The sequence below is a fragment of the Chiloscyllium plagiosum genome, unplaced genomic scaffold, assembly GCF_037043375.1.
Source record: "Chiloscyllium plagiosum isolate Xiang-an unplaced genomic scaffold, Cpla_swu_hap1 HiC_scaffold_14, whole genome shotgun sequence".
Classification (NCBI taxonomy): domain Eukaryota; kingdom Metazoa; phylum Chordata; class Chondrichthyes; order Orectolobiformes; family Hemiscylliidae; genus Chiloscyllium; species Chiloscyllium plagiosum.
The window spans coordinates 101,333,267-101,348,837 of NW_028270152.1; positions in this window are offsets into that span (position 1 = coordinate 101,333,267).

Below are 15,571 nucleotides of genomic sequence, written 5' to 3' on the forward strand. Positions count from 1 at the left end.
ATTGTCTAAGTTAGTTCATTACCTTTCAGAAGTAATTATCGCTGCTGAAGCAACACTACTTTACCTATATCCCACAGAAACTATCCTCAATCTGTTCTCCTAGCAACGGCCTGTCAACCCATCCCAACTCTGGTTTCCCAGCTACACCCTTTTAACATATCCCCACACGGTTCTTCTCGCATCAACCTCTGGAGTATTTCCAAATGTCTTCTCCTACCAACAGCTTGTGACATCATCCCCATTCTGTTTCCGCAGCAACAGCGTGGAATGCATTACCCCGTTCTCTTCGCCTAGCAATGACCAGCTGACGCATTCCCATCTTTTCCCATAGCAATAGCATGTGAACCAAACCCAATTCTATTCTCTGAGCAACAGTCTTTGACCACATCTCCACTCTCTTCCCCGAGAATCAGCCTGTAGCACGATCGCCACTCTTTTCTCATCGTGAAAGTCCGTGCACCCAGCTTTCCTCTGTTACCCCAACAACAGCCTGATTAATTATTCTCACACTGCGTCTTCCAGCAATGACCTGTAACCCAATCCCCACTCTTTTCTCCGAGCAATTGTGCGTGACTTGACAGTGAACCTGTTCCCCTAGCAACATCATATGAACATATCCCCTCTCTTTTTCTTGAGTATCAGCCTCTGAACTCACCACATCGCGGTTCTCGTGGCAAAATCCCGTGAAATCCTAGCACCCTGTTCCCCTCGTAACAACGTCTGAACTCATCACCAAGTGTAACTCCCAGGAACGCTGTGAACCCATCACAAACTGAACGACTTTTTAATGGCCCACTCTGTCATCTTAACAGCCACCTGTGATTCCATCCTCACTCTGCTCTCCTCTCAACGTCTTGTGAACCCATCACTACTCTGTTCTCCGAGGCACAGCCCTTGAACCCATCCTCTCACTGTTCGCGTAGCAACAAACTTTGAACGCTTTCCAACACTCTTCACTGAGCAAAGGCCAGTGACGCTAACCCTGCTCTTTCTTCGCAGCAACTTGTGAATGCATTCTCATTCCCTTCCCCTAGCAATGGCCTGTTGACCAATTCTCAACTTTTAACCTACCAACGGCATGTGTACCTATCCCAACTCTATTCTCTTAGCAACAGCTTTTGACTACATCCTCACTCTGTTCCCCGAGAAACAACCTGTGGCCAACTCCGTGCTCTGTTCATCCAGTGAAGTCTTATGCACCCAACTTCTCTCTGTTTCCCCAGCAATGCCTGTGAACTCATTCCCAGTCTGGGCCTCCTAGCAACGGCCTGTTATCCCGACTTCACTCTGTTCTGATAGCAACTGATCCTCACTCTCTTCGTCTAGCAATAGCATGTGAACCCGTTCCCGCTCCTTTCCCTTAGTAACAGCCTCTCGCACAGAACCAATGACGAATCTGTTCTCCTCAGAACAACCGGTGAACCCGTACTCAAATCACAATAACCTGTAAACCCATCACAATTTGTATCCTCCAGTGAAGTCATCATCAGCCAAATGTCCCACCAACGGACTGCAGCCTTCCCCCACTCTCTAACGTTAACAACGGCCTGTGATGCCATCCCCACTCTGCTCTACTAGCAACGGCTTGGGGATCTATCCTCTGGTTTTCCTCTGAGCAATGGAATACGGAACGATTTACAGTCTGCTCCATATCAATGAACTGGAAACCCGTCTTTTATCTGTACTTTAGCAAAGGCCTTTGAAATGACCCCACTCGGTTCCCATACCATCAGCTGATTAACCTATCCCCATTCTGTTTACCTTCCCACGGCCTTTGAACCCAATCTCACTTATTTTGCGTGCAAGCGACTATGAATCAATCCTTACTCTGTTCCCTTAACAACAGCCTGTGAACCCATCGTCACTGTTCTTCGACCCAAAGTCTGTGAACCCATTCACACCTTATTCTCTTAACAATGACGTGTGAACCCATCGGCAATCTGTTGTCCTACACACGTCTGTGAACACATGCTCACTCTTTTGCACTCGAAACAGCCTGTGAATCCAATACCATACAGTTCTCGTAGCAAAAGCCTGTGATTCTCGATTAGTGGTGCTGGAAGAGCACAACCAGCTTAGGTAGCTTCCAAGCAGCAGTAAAATTGACGTTCCGTCAAAAGCCCTTCATCAGGAATACATAATCCCATCCCTGCTCTGTTCCTCTGTAAACAGTCTGTAATACGATTCCTAATCTATTCTCATGGGAAAGACCGATGAACCTGTCACCACGCTGATCTACGTGCAAGAGCGTGTGAACTCATTTTCATTCTTTACCGTCGTAATAGCCTGTTCACGTATCTTAGCTCCTCTCTCCCAGTAACAGCCTATGAACGCATTCACACTCTGTTCTTTTGGCATTGGCCATTGAAGCGCTATCCGTATGTTAATCTATCTCAACTCTGTTCTCCTAGCAATAGACTGAGAACACATATCCACAAAGTTTCCCCAGCAAAAACCTTTGAACTGATTGTCCTCTATTTACATAGCAATAGCCAGTAAACCCATTCAAACTCTTTTCCCTTCGCAATGGCCTGTGAAACGATTCCTAATTTGTTCTCTGAGCAAACAGACGGTGATTTCATCCCCACATTGTTGTCCTGGCATTGGCCTGTGACAACTTTCCTGCTCTGTTTCCCCAGCTCCAGCATGTGAACCCGTCTAACCCTCTTACCCTAGCAATGGCCTGTGAACTAATTCCAACTTATTTCTCATAACAACAGTAATTAAACCCTTCCCCACTCTCTTACCCCCCAACTCTGTTCACCTAGCGATGTACTGATCAACCACCATCGTTCCGTTCCCCAGGAACTGCTTGTGAACTCAACACCACTCTACTTCCCTAACAATGCCTGACAAACATAATCCCACTGTCGTTGATCTCGCAACGGCCTGTTTTACCATTTCTACTCAGTTATCCTCGCAACAACTTGCCAATACATTGTCATCTCTTCGCCAAGCAACGGTCTATACACTAATAGCCAATCCGATCTGGAGCAATGGCCTATGCTACCCTCCACACACTGTCCCCATCGCAACAACCTGTGAACCCAACCATGCTGGTATCACCTCAGAATGGCATGTGAACCCATCATTAGCGGGACATCCCAGCAAAGCCCTTTAAAATCGTTGCCAGTCTGTTCTCCCAGCAACAGCCAGAGACATCATCCGCACTCTGTTCCACTCGTAATGTCATGTCAACCCCATGCCGATTCTGTTTTCGGAGCAAAAGCTGTGACTCTCACCTCATTCTGTTCTCCTTGCAAAGGCGAATGAACTCATCCCCACTGTGTTCACCTATCAAAAGCCTGTTATCCCATCTCCACGATGTTCCCCTGGCAACAACCTATGAATCCCTTCCTCCTTGAACCCCCAGTGAATTCCTGTGCACCTAGCTCCTCTCTGTTTTTCCGAGGAACAGACTGTTGTCGCATAACCATTCCCTTTTCCGAAAAAGAGCCTGTGAATACCTTACCATTCTGTTGCCGGAACCAAATGTAATTTACAAGATACCGTGCACGGACTGTAGCAAACATTATATTGGAGAAACAGGCAGAAATATAGCCACCAGGAAACATGAACATCAACTAGCCATAAAACGACATGACCCTCTGTCACAAATTTCCTTGCATAACAAATGAGGAAGGACACCACTTTGACTGGTAGATGGGGTCTAAGTCGAAGTGTTTGTTCATAGAGTTGCGGTTGGAATGCCATGCTTCTCGGAATTCTCATGTGTGCATTTATTTGGCTTGTCCGAGGTTGGATGTGTTGTCCTAGTCGAAGTGATGTGCTTCCTCATTCGTATGTGAGGATACTAATGAGAGAAGGGCATGTCTTTTGTGGCTATTTGGTTTTAATGTATCCTGGTGGCTAGTTTGCTGTCTGTTTGTACAATGTAGTGTTTGTCACAGTCCTTGAACGGAATTTTGTAAATGACATTAGTTTTGCTGGTTGTGGGCCACCATGATGCCAAGGGATCTACGTCGCCCACAAACCCACCAACACACTATAACATCAGGTAATGAACTTGAAAGACCCTATACAGCCAACAAGCCTTTCATACTGGCAATATTAACAGGGTGATTAACCTCCCTGCAGCAAGATGAAAGAAATCACGTGGCGAAAAATGTTAACATCAAAATAAATTTGGCAGATGCACCAAATTGCAAGGCAATATCTTGGAGTGGATAGAACATGCCAACACTTGACATCAAACCATGAAGGATCTTCGTTTTAACCAGTTGATATATGGGAGCAATCCCAAATTACATTCCATGTTTTATGATACATCACGTTGTACCTTTGAGAGCAACCGCCCTTGGTGCACAACCCGAGCCCACGCTGCTGGATTTGCTGTATATTCCAAACCAGATATCAAGCAAGCTGAGTTAAACTGTGTTAGAGAAGCATCGGATTTAGTTTTTATTTTGCTGCTCACTACAGTGACCCCGAGAATGTTTAGCAAAATTTGCACTTTTGCATCCAGGGTATAAGATAACCTTTGACACCAATGATGTGTTCAATGTAACAGACAAGGCTAGAAAAAAATGAAAAACTCAGATGAAATTATTGAAGTTGACGAGGTTGTGATTCTCCATCATACCAGTTTAAATATTTGAATCCTGTCCTCCAGCATAATTGGGATTGATTGAACATTTCCACAAGTGTGTAGTGAGCAGAGGTGAAGACACACCTTATACCTTACGAACTCGTGTACATGAAAACTATTTGTGATAATACAAGACAGACAATGGGCAAGGTTATATTTCATAAAGTAATACCGATGGAAATAATTTTCTTCAATGGACAAAAGCATAAGTTCTGTTATCGGATATTGTACACCCCAGAGGTCTTAATTGAATGGAGGGAACAGTCAGGTAAAGCGAGTGCTGGGAAATCAAGGCCTCAATTCTTAGAATCCCTACGGTGTGCAAACAGACCCTTCAGCCCAACAAGTCCACACCGACCATCCAAAGCCTAATCCATACAGACCATTACCCCTACCCTATTTCTCTACATTTACAACTGACTAATGCACTTAAACTTCACACCCCTGAACACTGTTAGCAATTTCGCATGATCAATTCACCTAATCTGTGCATCTTTTGATTGTGGAATGAAACCCATATTGACTCGGGGAGAATGTGCAACAATCACGCAGACGACCGCCCAAGGCTGGAATCGAATTCTGTTTTCTCGTGTTATGAGATGACCTTGTTAGTCACCGTGGCACGCCAATGACATATCAAAGAAAATTAGAGGTATTGGAATGCGGGGTTCGCAAGAAACCCAAGAGAATTTTGCATTGATGAACCAGCATTATACATGTGCACCTACTTTACATATGGATTAGTGTGGCTTGAGAGGACACAAGACCACAGTTAAAACGATAAGACATGACACGTAATTCACACATAAACTGACTTTAAGACAGTAATCATGACAGTAGTGATGTGGAGAAAACCAAAATAGTACTGGCTTTGCAGAACTGTCTGGCCCTTGACTATTTGCTTGAAGCGCAGGGCAGCACCCATGTTGTTATTAGCTCTGAATGTTTCATAAACAGCCCGGATACCTCACACAAGTTGTGGGGTGGAGCAAGTTTGAGATCGAGGACAAACGTTTCATTAAGAAAAAAAAAAGGTCTCCAGGCAAAAAACAGTCAGGGTCAGCTTGATTTATGTGAGCAGTGGTGATTTTCGATCACTGCTCGTGCAGAAATTGCCTATATAATATGGCTTCCTGACTAAAATTTCTATTGGTTCATTTATTTAATTATTATCTGATAACAATATTATTGTTCTCTAATCTAATGTGTTTGATGCAAACATTAAAGGGCCTTTTTGATATCATTTGTTTAGTGACTGGATCTAATGTTCTTAATGTTTTAAGCTGTTTGAGTCCATGGAGATTTGAAACGTGGACAAAAACAATTATTTTCAAATGCTTTGGCAGTGTGCCAGTCGTAGTCTTCCAGCCACTGCACAACTCATCCACAAAAAAGTGAAAATGGATTAAAACAACTATTTTTCAGGTGAAAGAGATTTAATGTCCAACAATCGAAGCTGTTAATTTTTGTCGGTAAAATTATGCACCATTTCAAATTTGGAAGTCAATCATAAGTGATTTATTACAGACAAAGGCCTTGACAGTCAAATCTACTTTCTTGCAGATTACAGGCAGCTAGCTAAGTTTTATGCAGAACCACAAGATAATCACATGACACAGCCAAGAGGGCACAGAGCTCTGAGGCTTTTGCGGTTTTTCTTAAAAGCTGACAGCTGAAGTCATAGCTGTTTGAGCTCTGTTGCATCACCAGAGACCATGACCACAGATGTTCTCCTGCATAACTGTTTGCAGCAAATCTAGCAGGACATCATGTTATAGTGTGGAAAGCAAGGCATAGTGAATATTTAATTTGAAACCTTCATGTTTCGTTTTCAATTCTCATCTTGTGGTCAGAGGCATGTGTGAGCATGGCGCTGGACCACTGACAACCAATTTTTTTTTTAGATTAGATTAGATTACAGTGTGGAAACAGGCCCTTCGGCCCAACACCGACCCGCCGAAGCGCAACCCACCCATACCCCGACATTGACCCCTTACCTAACACTACGGGCAATTTAGTATGGCCAATTCACCTGGCCCTGCACATCTTTGTGACTGTGGGAGGAAACCGGAGCACCCGGAGGAAACCCACGCAGACACGGGAAGAACGTGCAAACTCCACACAGTCAGTCGCCTGAGGCGGGAAATATCGTGCGTTTCTCTGCCCACCAGTTACTCCCAGCATAATTCTCGCAGATAACATTTGTAACATGAATTGAGCATGGCCTATAACTAAACAACAAACAATGACAAAGCCAATGAGAATAATCAATACATATGGGATGTAAGAGCCCCACGACACGCTAAGACGCCATCCACCATAGGCATTTGGGTCATAGTCATGAAAATGCCTCTATTACTCATTACTTTTGTCTACTTCTCGTCATATGTGGTCTGCCAATTTAAACATATTGTTTGAGGTGTCCGGGCTGTTAGTGAAACATTCAGACCTAATAACAACATGGGTGCTGCCCTGCGCTTCGAGCAAATAGTCAAGAGCCAGGAAGTTCTGCAAAGCCAGTATCATTTTTGTTTTCTCCACACCGCCACTGTCACGATTATTGTCTTAAAGTCAGTTTCTGTGTGAATTACGTGTCATGTCTTATCGTTTTAACTATGGTCTTGTGTCCTCTCAAGCCACACTAATCCATTTGTAGAGTAGGTGCACATGTCTAACGCTGGTTTGTCAGTGCAAAATTCTCTTGTTCGCAACACTCTGCCATGTTCGTTACTTCTAAGGTAATAATCGCTTTTCACTTACATCGGTATCCCAAGACAGTCTCGCATTTTTGACCGTCTTATGAGATTTTACTTGTCTCCCCATGTAAAGGCCCAATGTCTCGGCTTGTGGCTTGAGCACTAAGTTCTCCAAAGAAAGACGAGGCACAATCATCACCAAAAGAATTCTGTCAGTTTCGTAATTTAACTTGACCTGCCTTTTCACTGAAATGCGCGATAATTTCCAGTGCCATTTCATTCCATTTCCAGTTATTGTTTGTGCTGTCTCGTAATCCCCTTTCACATTTCGACTATCAAAGTGGATAAACTCGCATTTATCTGTATTAAACATCTTCTGCCTTGCATTCAGCCATGCACTCAGAACAATCGTACATCATACTATCCACAATTTATGCTCCCTCAGGCATTAATCCGTCATCTTTGGCGATTTGCGTATCTCTCAGATTAACAACATTGAGTTTGGAGTTTGCTGAGCTGCTACGGTATTGAGGGATTCAATGGGATGGTCTGGTGTAGTTGCGACTTTGTCCTGCAGCTTTCTCAAAGTTAAAGTGATGGTTGACTTGTGAGAGGAAGACTGTGATTATATGCTATGAGGCAGGCACAGTCGGGTCATTTAAGATGTACCTCGATTGTTACAGGAATGGGCAGGGAGCAGAGGGATACAGTCTCTGAGAAAGTAGGCGGCAGGTTCAGATGGAGGATCTGGATCGTAGGAGTCGTGGAATGCCATAGAGGCTGTTCCTCTACAGTAATTTTCTTTGTTCTTTGTTCTTTGCCTCCCTCTGCCTTTGTCCCTTATGCCCTTCCACCTCTCTTTAACTCTGTCTTCCACTCGATGTCGCTCTTTCTTGATTTTGTTGTGTCTCTCTTTCTCTTCTGCCTCTTTTTTCTCTCATTATTCCTCTCTCACACTGTTTCTCTCTAACGCCCTTTCTGTTTGTCCTTTCCCTGCCTCTCTCTGTGTCTCTCTACCTCGCCGTCTGTCTCGCTCTGTTTTTCCCTCTCTCCCACTCTTTATTACGCCCTATGTTTGCCGTTCTCTTGCCTGGTCTCTCATTTTCTCTTCTTCCATTTTTGTCTCTCGCTCACGTATTGCTTCTAACTCTCTCTGTGTCCCTGTCTGCGTCTTTCTTTTTCTCCTCTGTACGTCTCTTTCTCTCTGTCTCTCTACTTGCCTCTCTATCTGTGGCACTCCCTCAATACCTATCATTCATTGCTTCTATACCTGTCTCGCGTTGTATTGTTCTATCGCTGTGTCTCACTCTTTGTCTCTCTTTTTGCATCGGTCGGTGTCTCTCTATCTCATTGACTCTTCCCTCCCGCCAACTCTCCCTCACAAGTATTCTGTCTCCACTTCTTTGGCTCGTTCCAGAAATCAATCCGCTTTTGTCGGGATGGATTAGATTATATTACAGCGTGGAAACAGGCCCTTCGGACCAACAAGTCCATACCAACCCGCCGAAGCGCAACCCACCCATACCCCTACATTTACCCCTTACCTAATACAACGGGAAATTTAGCATGGCCAATTCACTTGGCCTGTTCATCTTTGGACTGTGGAAGGAAACAGGAGCACCCGGAGGAAACCAATGCAGACACGGCGAGAATGTGCAAACTTCACACAAAAGTCGCCTGAGGTGGGAATTGAACCCGGATCTCTGGCGCTGTGAGGCAGCTGTGCTAACCACTGTGCCACCGTGCCGCCCACACTGGAGATGCCCATCATTAGTTGAGGAAGGGGATTGTCGGCACATGGAATTTACCAATAACAGACATTGAGCTACGTGGCTTAATTTTTTGTGATCGTTTTCTTAAAATTGCACAGTCTTTTAAAAAGAAGCCGAAACTTTGGCAGTTATTTTTACCTCTGTGGGGCTTGTGCTCAATCCAAGAATTCTCCGACATTCTCTGGGAGAGTTTCCAGAAGAGAGAGAGAGAGACAGAAAAGAGTACATGTTGAGAGAAAAAGAGTGAGAACAGAGACCACACATACCGGGAGCTAGTAGTGTGGAAAACAAGAGAGAGAAATACCAATACACTCTGGCAAGATGTGATCCTCAGTGCAATATGCATCTCCTGGACCAGATAGGCAGGCATAAGGAATCCATGGGGAAAAGGTGCCATGCACTGCGCTAAAAGATGGAGATTCAGCATATGAAATCAACGTGTGTTGCTTGTGAGTTAACATCGTAGCTGATAGCACTGCATTGGGTATGTGGGAGTCTAAGTGACATCGAGGATGTTCAAAATCTTCCTCGATTCAGAAGTTCAATCGTTTTGAAAATAAACAGTTCGTTTGATTATGATACATTTATTAAGCAAATGTACACATGATTGGCTGAATCTTTGGAGAGGAGCATTTGAGATTTATATAGATAGTGCAATGGCCTAAAGGTCATAAGTTCAGAGTACAAATAATTCATGTCGGTTCCAATCCGTTCATTTTCTCATCTATTCGTATTCATTGCAAAAACTGTTATCATGACCTACTCCATTTTACGCAAACCTTGCCACAAGCTAACAACGCATACTGTGTATCTCACACACAATGCACCAATGATCCCCACACTATCTCAAACAGACCCTGTCCTCCAAATGAATGATCTTAACTGACTCTCACATCGAACGTGACCTCAACAGAATTATTTACACCCCATTGCACATCCATGCTCCTTTCCCAATACACTAATCCAGCGCCATCTTGCACTCACCTTGTCACGAATACAGTGAGTTAAACACTCCATCTCACACACAAATCGTACCCAATATTCAAACCAACAACCCTGTTCCCAATACAATAACTTTCATCCAATCGCACACAAATACTATCCACGATAAAACGATGCACACCTCATCGCAAATACAACTTATCCCCAACCTAATAATGCACAAACCAGTTCACCAAACACCATGCCATAAACACTGAAACTCCATCCGAGGCATATCATGCCTGCGAAACAACAGACAGCACTCCATCTCGAATACAATCTGTCCTTAACACAAAAGGCAAAATCCTATCTCATACATTACCTGTCGCCTATACAGAAACTGGACCCCATCTCGCATGCATCCTGTCACCATATAGTAACCTCCTCCCCATCTTGTACAATCCCTGTCCGATACAAAGGAACCTTAGAGCACAACTCATGCACACGCTTTTCCTCCACAGGAATCTGCACTCCATCTCACACCTACACTGTCCACAATTCAATAACCCACACCCGATCTTACATACACCGTCTCCTGTATGAAACAATCCCCATATTATAACATGCATTCTGTCTATAATGAAATTACCCACATACCAGCTCACGTGTACACCATCTCCAATACAAAATCCCGCAAAACTTCACAAGCTGAACTTGCCCCAATACAATAAAACATTAAATAACTCACATCCATCCTGTTCAAACACAATAACTGACACGCCCCTTCCAGCAAACAATTCCATTCTGCATATTGCCCTTTTGCTTCCAGTTTGGGACTGTCATCTGTAATAATTCTCACCCATTCACGAATTTATGCTGTCCGTAGTTTTTCTGGGAGGTAGCGAAAGTATACATTCTGAAAAATGCGGCTTCGATGTGCTTAAGGATCAATTTCATTACAGCTAACGATTACTGCCTCAGCCAAATGGCCTTGAAAGTAAAAAGAAAAAACAACATGTTTGCAATGACAGGGGTGTGACCATTTCTCTGAGTGATGTGCTTCTCTGGTTTGATCTGATTTTGGCAGTCTGTTAGTTCACTGAGTGAAGTCAGTTAGTTTAAGGCTGCTGGATCAATAAATAGCTACATGGAAGACGATGTTCCATGTTGCGAGCTGTATCTGTGTCCTTTGCGACTCTGATATTTTTTCCCTTTGTCCTTTTGTGCCAAATGGTGAATGTGGGGATTGATGCAAGTTTTTAGAACAGCATCATTATATTAGGATGATCTGCTTGCGTTTTTGGATCGGTTACGTTATTCGGTATTCTGTTCTCTTTTGATTGCATTTCAGTCTATAATCTTGTGACTATATCCTGCTTTTCTTAAACTGAGTGCTTTCACCAGTTGCATCCCCACTTGGAATATCCGCACTGCATCTGCTTAAAGCAACTATCAAAATTAAGGTTTGGGTAACTTTCTAGAAATGTTTGGAGGGGGTCTCGTCTGGTCCATAACGAGTGTATTAATAAAAGCTTTCACTTTTATGATATGTTAGTGACTATCACCGTCTGACTTCCAGCCAGATCTCCCCTTGGGCCAAGTATATGTGTTCCCTGAAAGATTCCTCCTCGGTTCAACAGTTTGTACTTATGCATTTAGCGTTCTCTGCTCATCTGTCTCCTCTGGAATTGCATCCTTTTTCTTTTTTCTTTCCAAGACTATTATTCTGAATTACATTTCTCAGCACAGATATCAATTCATACATTTCTAATTGAAATGTCATTGGCCCTTATCTGTTCATTAGACCAATTTCTTCGTGCCCTTTTGTCATTTATTTCTATTTTGCTCACAGTTCACAACAAATTCTATTCTCTAATCGTCACCGAATTCCTATCACTGACTGAGATTAAATTCCGCTCACTGACTGCAGTTCAACCTCTGTCACTGACTGAGATTCATATTCCACTGACTGAAAGGCGATCAATCACGATCACTCATTCAAGTCGAATTCCCTCGCTTATTAACATTAAATCGCTGTCTGTGTTTGAGTTTCAATCCCCGTCATTGACTGACCTTCAATCCCTGTCACTGACTGAGACTCAAACCCTGGCACTGACTGAGATTCAACCCTGCACATCAAAAACGGTAATAATGCTATGCTTTCGAGAAAACCTGTATTCTGATCACTAAATATTGGGAAAATAACTAAAATATTGCCCTGTTCTGAAAATAATATTTAACGATTTTGTAGTTCGTGTCATTCGGGGGAATTTCTATCCGTGTTGCTGTTGTGCACGTCATTACATTGGATCCATTCTTCCAGGCAACTCTGTCAATCCTGATCTGAAATTCGTTTTCACCACTTCAACATTATTACGCTGCAAATCTAAAAACAAAAATTACATGACAGAAAATCTTTGGAAAGTTACTAAAAAGTAACATACACTAACTTAATATTTCCCCATCTTCCTTAAATGACAGATATTTTATCAATTTCACTTCAAAAGCTTCATCACCACTAAGGTTGAAACAAACGACCTGTGGTTTTTGCAAACAAAATAGCATCCTTCTTTTTGAACAATCATATAGTTTTCAATTCTCCCATCATCTGACGGAAGTGGAGAGTGTGTTGTTGGAAAAGCATAGCAGGTCATACTGCATTTGAGAAGCAGGAGAATCGACATTTCGTGAATAAGCTCTTCATTAGGAATGTGGTGTGTGGGCCGGGCTGAGAGATAAATGGGAGGGAAGTGAGGTTTGTGGGGGGAAGGTAGCTGAGAAAGCAACAGGCGAATACGGTGAATCAGGTGATCAGTGTGAGGGCGGAGTGATGGACAGGTGCAGATTCCGGTGCCGAATTGTTAGATAAGGGGAAACGAGGAAGCTGTTGAAACCCACATTTATCCATGTGGTTGCAGGGTCCCAAGCCGGAATATGAGGCATTCTTCCTCCAATTGTCAGGTGGTAACGGTTTGGCAATGAAGGAGGCCTAGGACCTACATGTCCTTGTCGGAGTGGGAGGGAGAATTGAAGTGTTCAGACATGAGGCGTTGGAGCTGGTGGGAGTGACTGTCCCAGAGATGTTCTCACAAACGATATGCAGAAGGCATCCTGTCTCTACGATGGAGAGGAGCCAACGCCAGGTGCAACGGATGCAGTTGATGACATTGATGGAGGTATGGTAAATTTCTGATGCACGTGGCAAAATCCCTTGGGGCCTTGGGCGCAGGTCTGGGGAGTACTGTGGGCACAGATTTTTCATTTCCTGCAGTGGCAGGTAAAGGTGCCAGGAGTGGGGTGTGGACCTGACGAGGGAATTGCATGGCGAATTGTCTTTACAGAATGCTGATATGAATGGGGAAGGAAATATATCTTTGGCGGTGGGGTCTGTTTTAAGTTGGCAGAATTGGCGGAGAATGATGCGATGTATGCAGAGATTTTGGTATGGAAGATGAGGACCAGGGGGTTGTGTCCTTTCTGTGTTGCGAGGGGTGGGTTTCAAAGTCGGTGAAATGGCAAGTGGACGATATGTGCTGGAGGGTATCGTCAGACACATGAGAAGGGAAGTTGCGATCATGGAAGACGGAGTCCCTCTGGGATTTTCTCACTTATTCCAGTCCCAATTCTCCAACTGGGCACAGCCTCTCGATTGGACCATCACTTCCCGCTTTGACCTATCACCTTCCTCACCTTCATCCACCTAACCCTTTCTCAGACATCTTCACCCTCAAACCACCCTCACTCCACTCCCATGCATTTATCAAGGGTGGCCCACAAGCCTCATTCCTGATGAATTGCTTATGCCCGAAAGTCAGATTCGTCTCCTCCGCGGATGCCGTCTGACCTGCTGTGTTTTTCCTGCAATACGCTCTCGGCTCCGAACTCCAGCAACTGCAGTCCTCACTTTCTGTTTCTCCATCTTTTAATGTGACCCTTACATCTAAAGATTACGTCGGAAAGTAACGAAAAGGCTTTTCATCTTTTGGCAGTCTTTTGCCTTTTCTCATCAATTGTATCTCACTGGGTCACCTGTTATTTTTTACATTGTCAGTATGCAGGTTTCAACAAATTATTGCGTTTCAATGAACAAATATTCAATACCACTGGTATTTCGTGTCCGACCAAGGCAGACACAATTTTTCACTATTTTTGCAGATTTCTAATTATTGAAATATAATTTGCCGAAGAGCATAGAAAAGTACAGAACACTACAGCGCCTTCGCCCTTAGACGTTGTGCCTACCTTTTATTCTACCCAAAGCTCAAACTAAACTACATATCCTACATTTTACTGTCATCCATTGTGCATACCCGAGAAATGCGAGATGTCACTAATGCTCCCTCCCACGGCTTGCACTGCATTCAACACACCGAACACTCTCTGTGCAAACACATTACATCTGACATCTCCCCTAATTCTTCCTTCTTTGATTTTAAAATTATGCCCCCCATGATAAACATTTTCGCCCTGAGAAAACTCTATTTATGCTTCTTATCAACTTTTACAACTCTATAAAGAAACCTCACATCCGTCTTCGGTCCCTTTCTTCGCAAGAGTTATCTTTCAGTCCAGGCATAATCCTGTGAAAGCCTCCTCTGCACCCTCTCTATAATTTCAATATCGTTCCTATAATGAGGTGATCAGAACTGAACCCAATATGTTAACTGCACTGTAACCATGGCTGAAAGAACTGCAGCATAACCTTGCGGCTCTTCAAATGAATCCCACTGCTAATGAAAGCCAACATATCATATGCCATCTTAACAATCCTACCAACTTGAGTAGTAACTTTGAGGGATATGTGCATTTCATAGAACCTGGTCAAACTTCTGTTGTTAGTGACAGGTCCTTTGAGTAAATAGTTTCACTAAATGGTGCAGGTGACCGCAAAGGGGTAGAGCTTGTTGAAGTTAGCCAATATGAGCTTATGCAGTAAAGTGGGAAAAATGTTGTCACACTCCTGATTCGTGCTATGTCGATGTTTCACAGGCTTGGGAGAGACATGGGTTCCAACAGTGATAGCATTTAGTGTTTCTTGAGGCCACGATATTGCAGTCCTTGGCCAGTTCACTTTTCCGTTAATGTACATACAAAAGATATTGGCAGTGAAGGAATAGTTGCAGGAACCGCTACTGAACGTCAATTAGTGATGAATGGATTCTCCCTTCTTGCAAATAGTTATTTCCTGATACATCTGTGCGTTATTGTTACTTGCCGTTTTGAACGCCTTTCCAGGTATAATAATCAAAGACTTTTAATTTTCATATTTAATTGGCGCACCTCATGTGGATGCTGAGATGACTCATTATCTCAGAGCTTTGTTTGTTGTGATGATTTGATATATACTTTCCTTTACTTTCCCTGACAGAATCCACAATTACATATTTGGTCACATGAAAAGCAATTCAATGCATTTTACACACTCACGTAATCCATCCATGCTCACTACAATACCCTTGTATCATGCTCGTTGATTAGATTTCTATACATTGACTCAAACTTCCTTCGTGCCAGCCGTTGAGATCGGACAGAATTTGAATGCAGGAGCGTTTCTTGAAGCAATAAAGGCATAT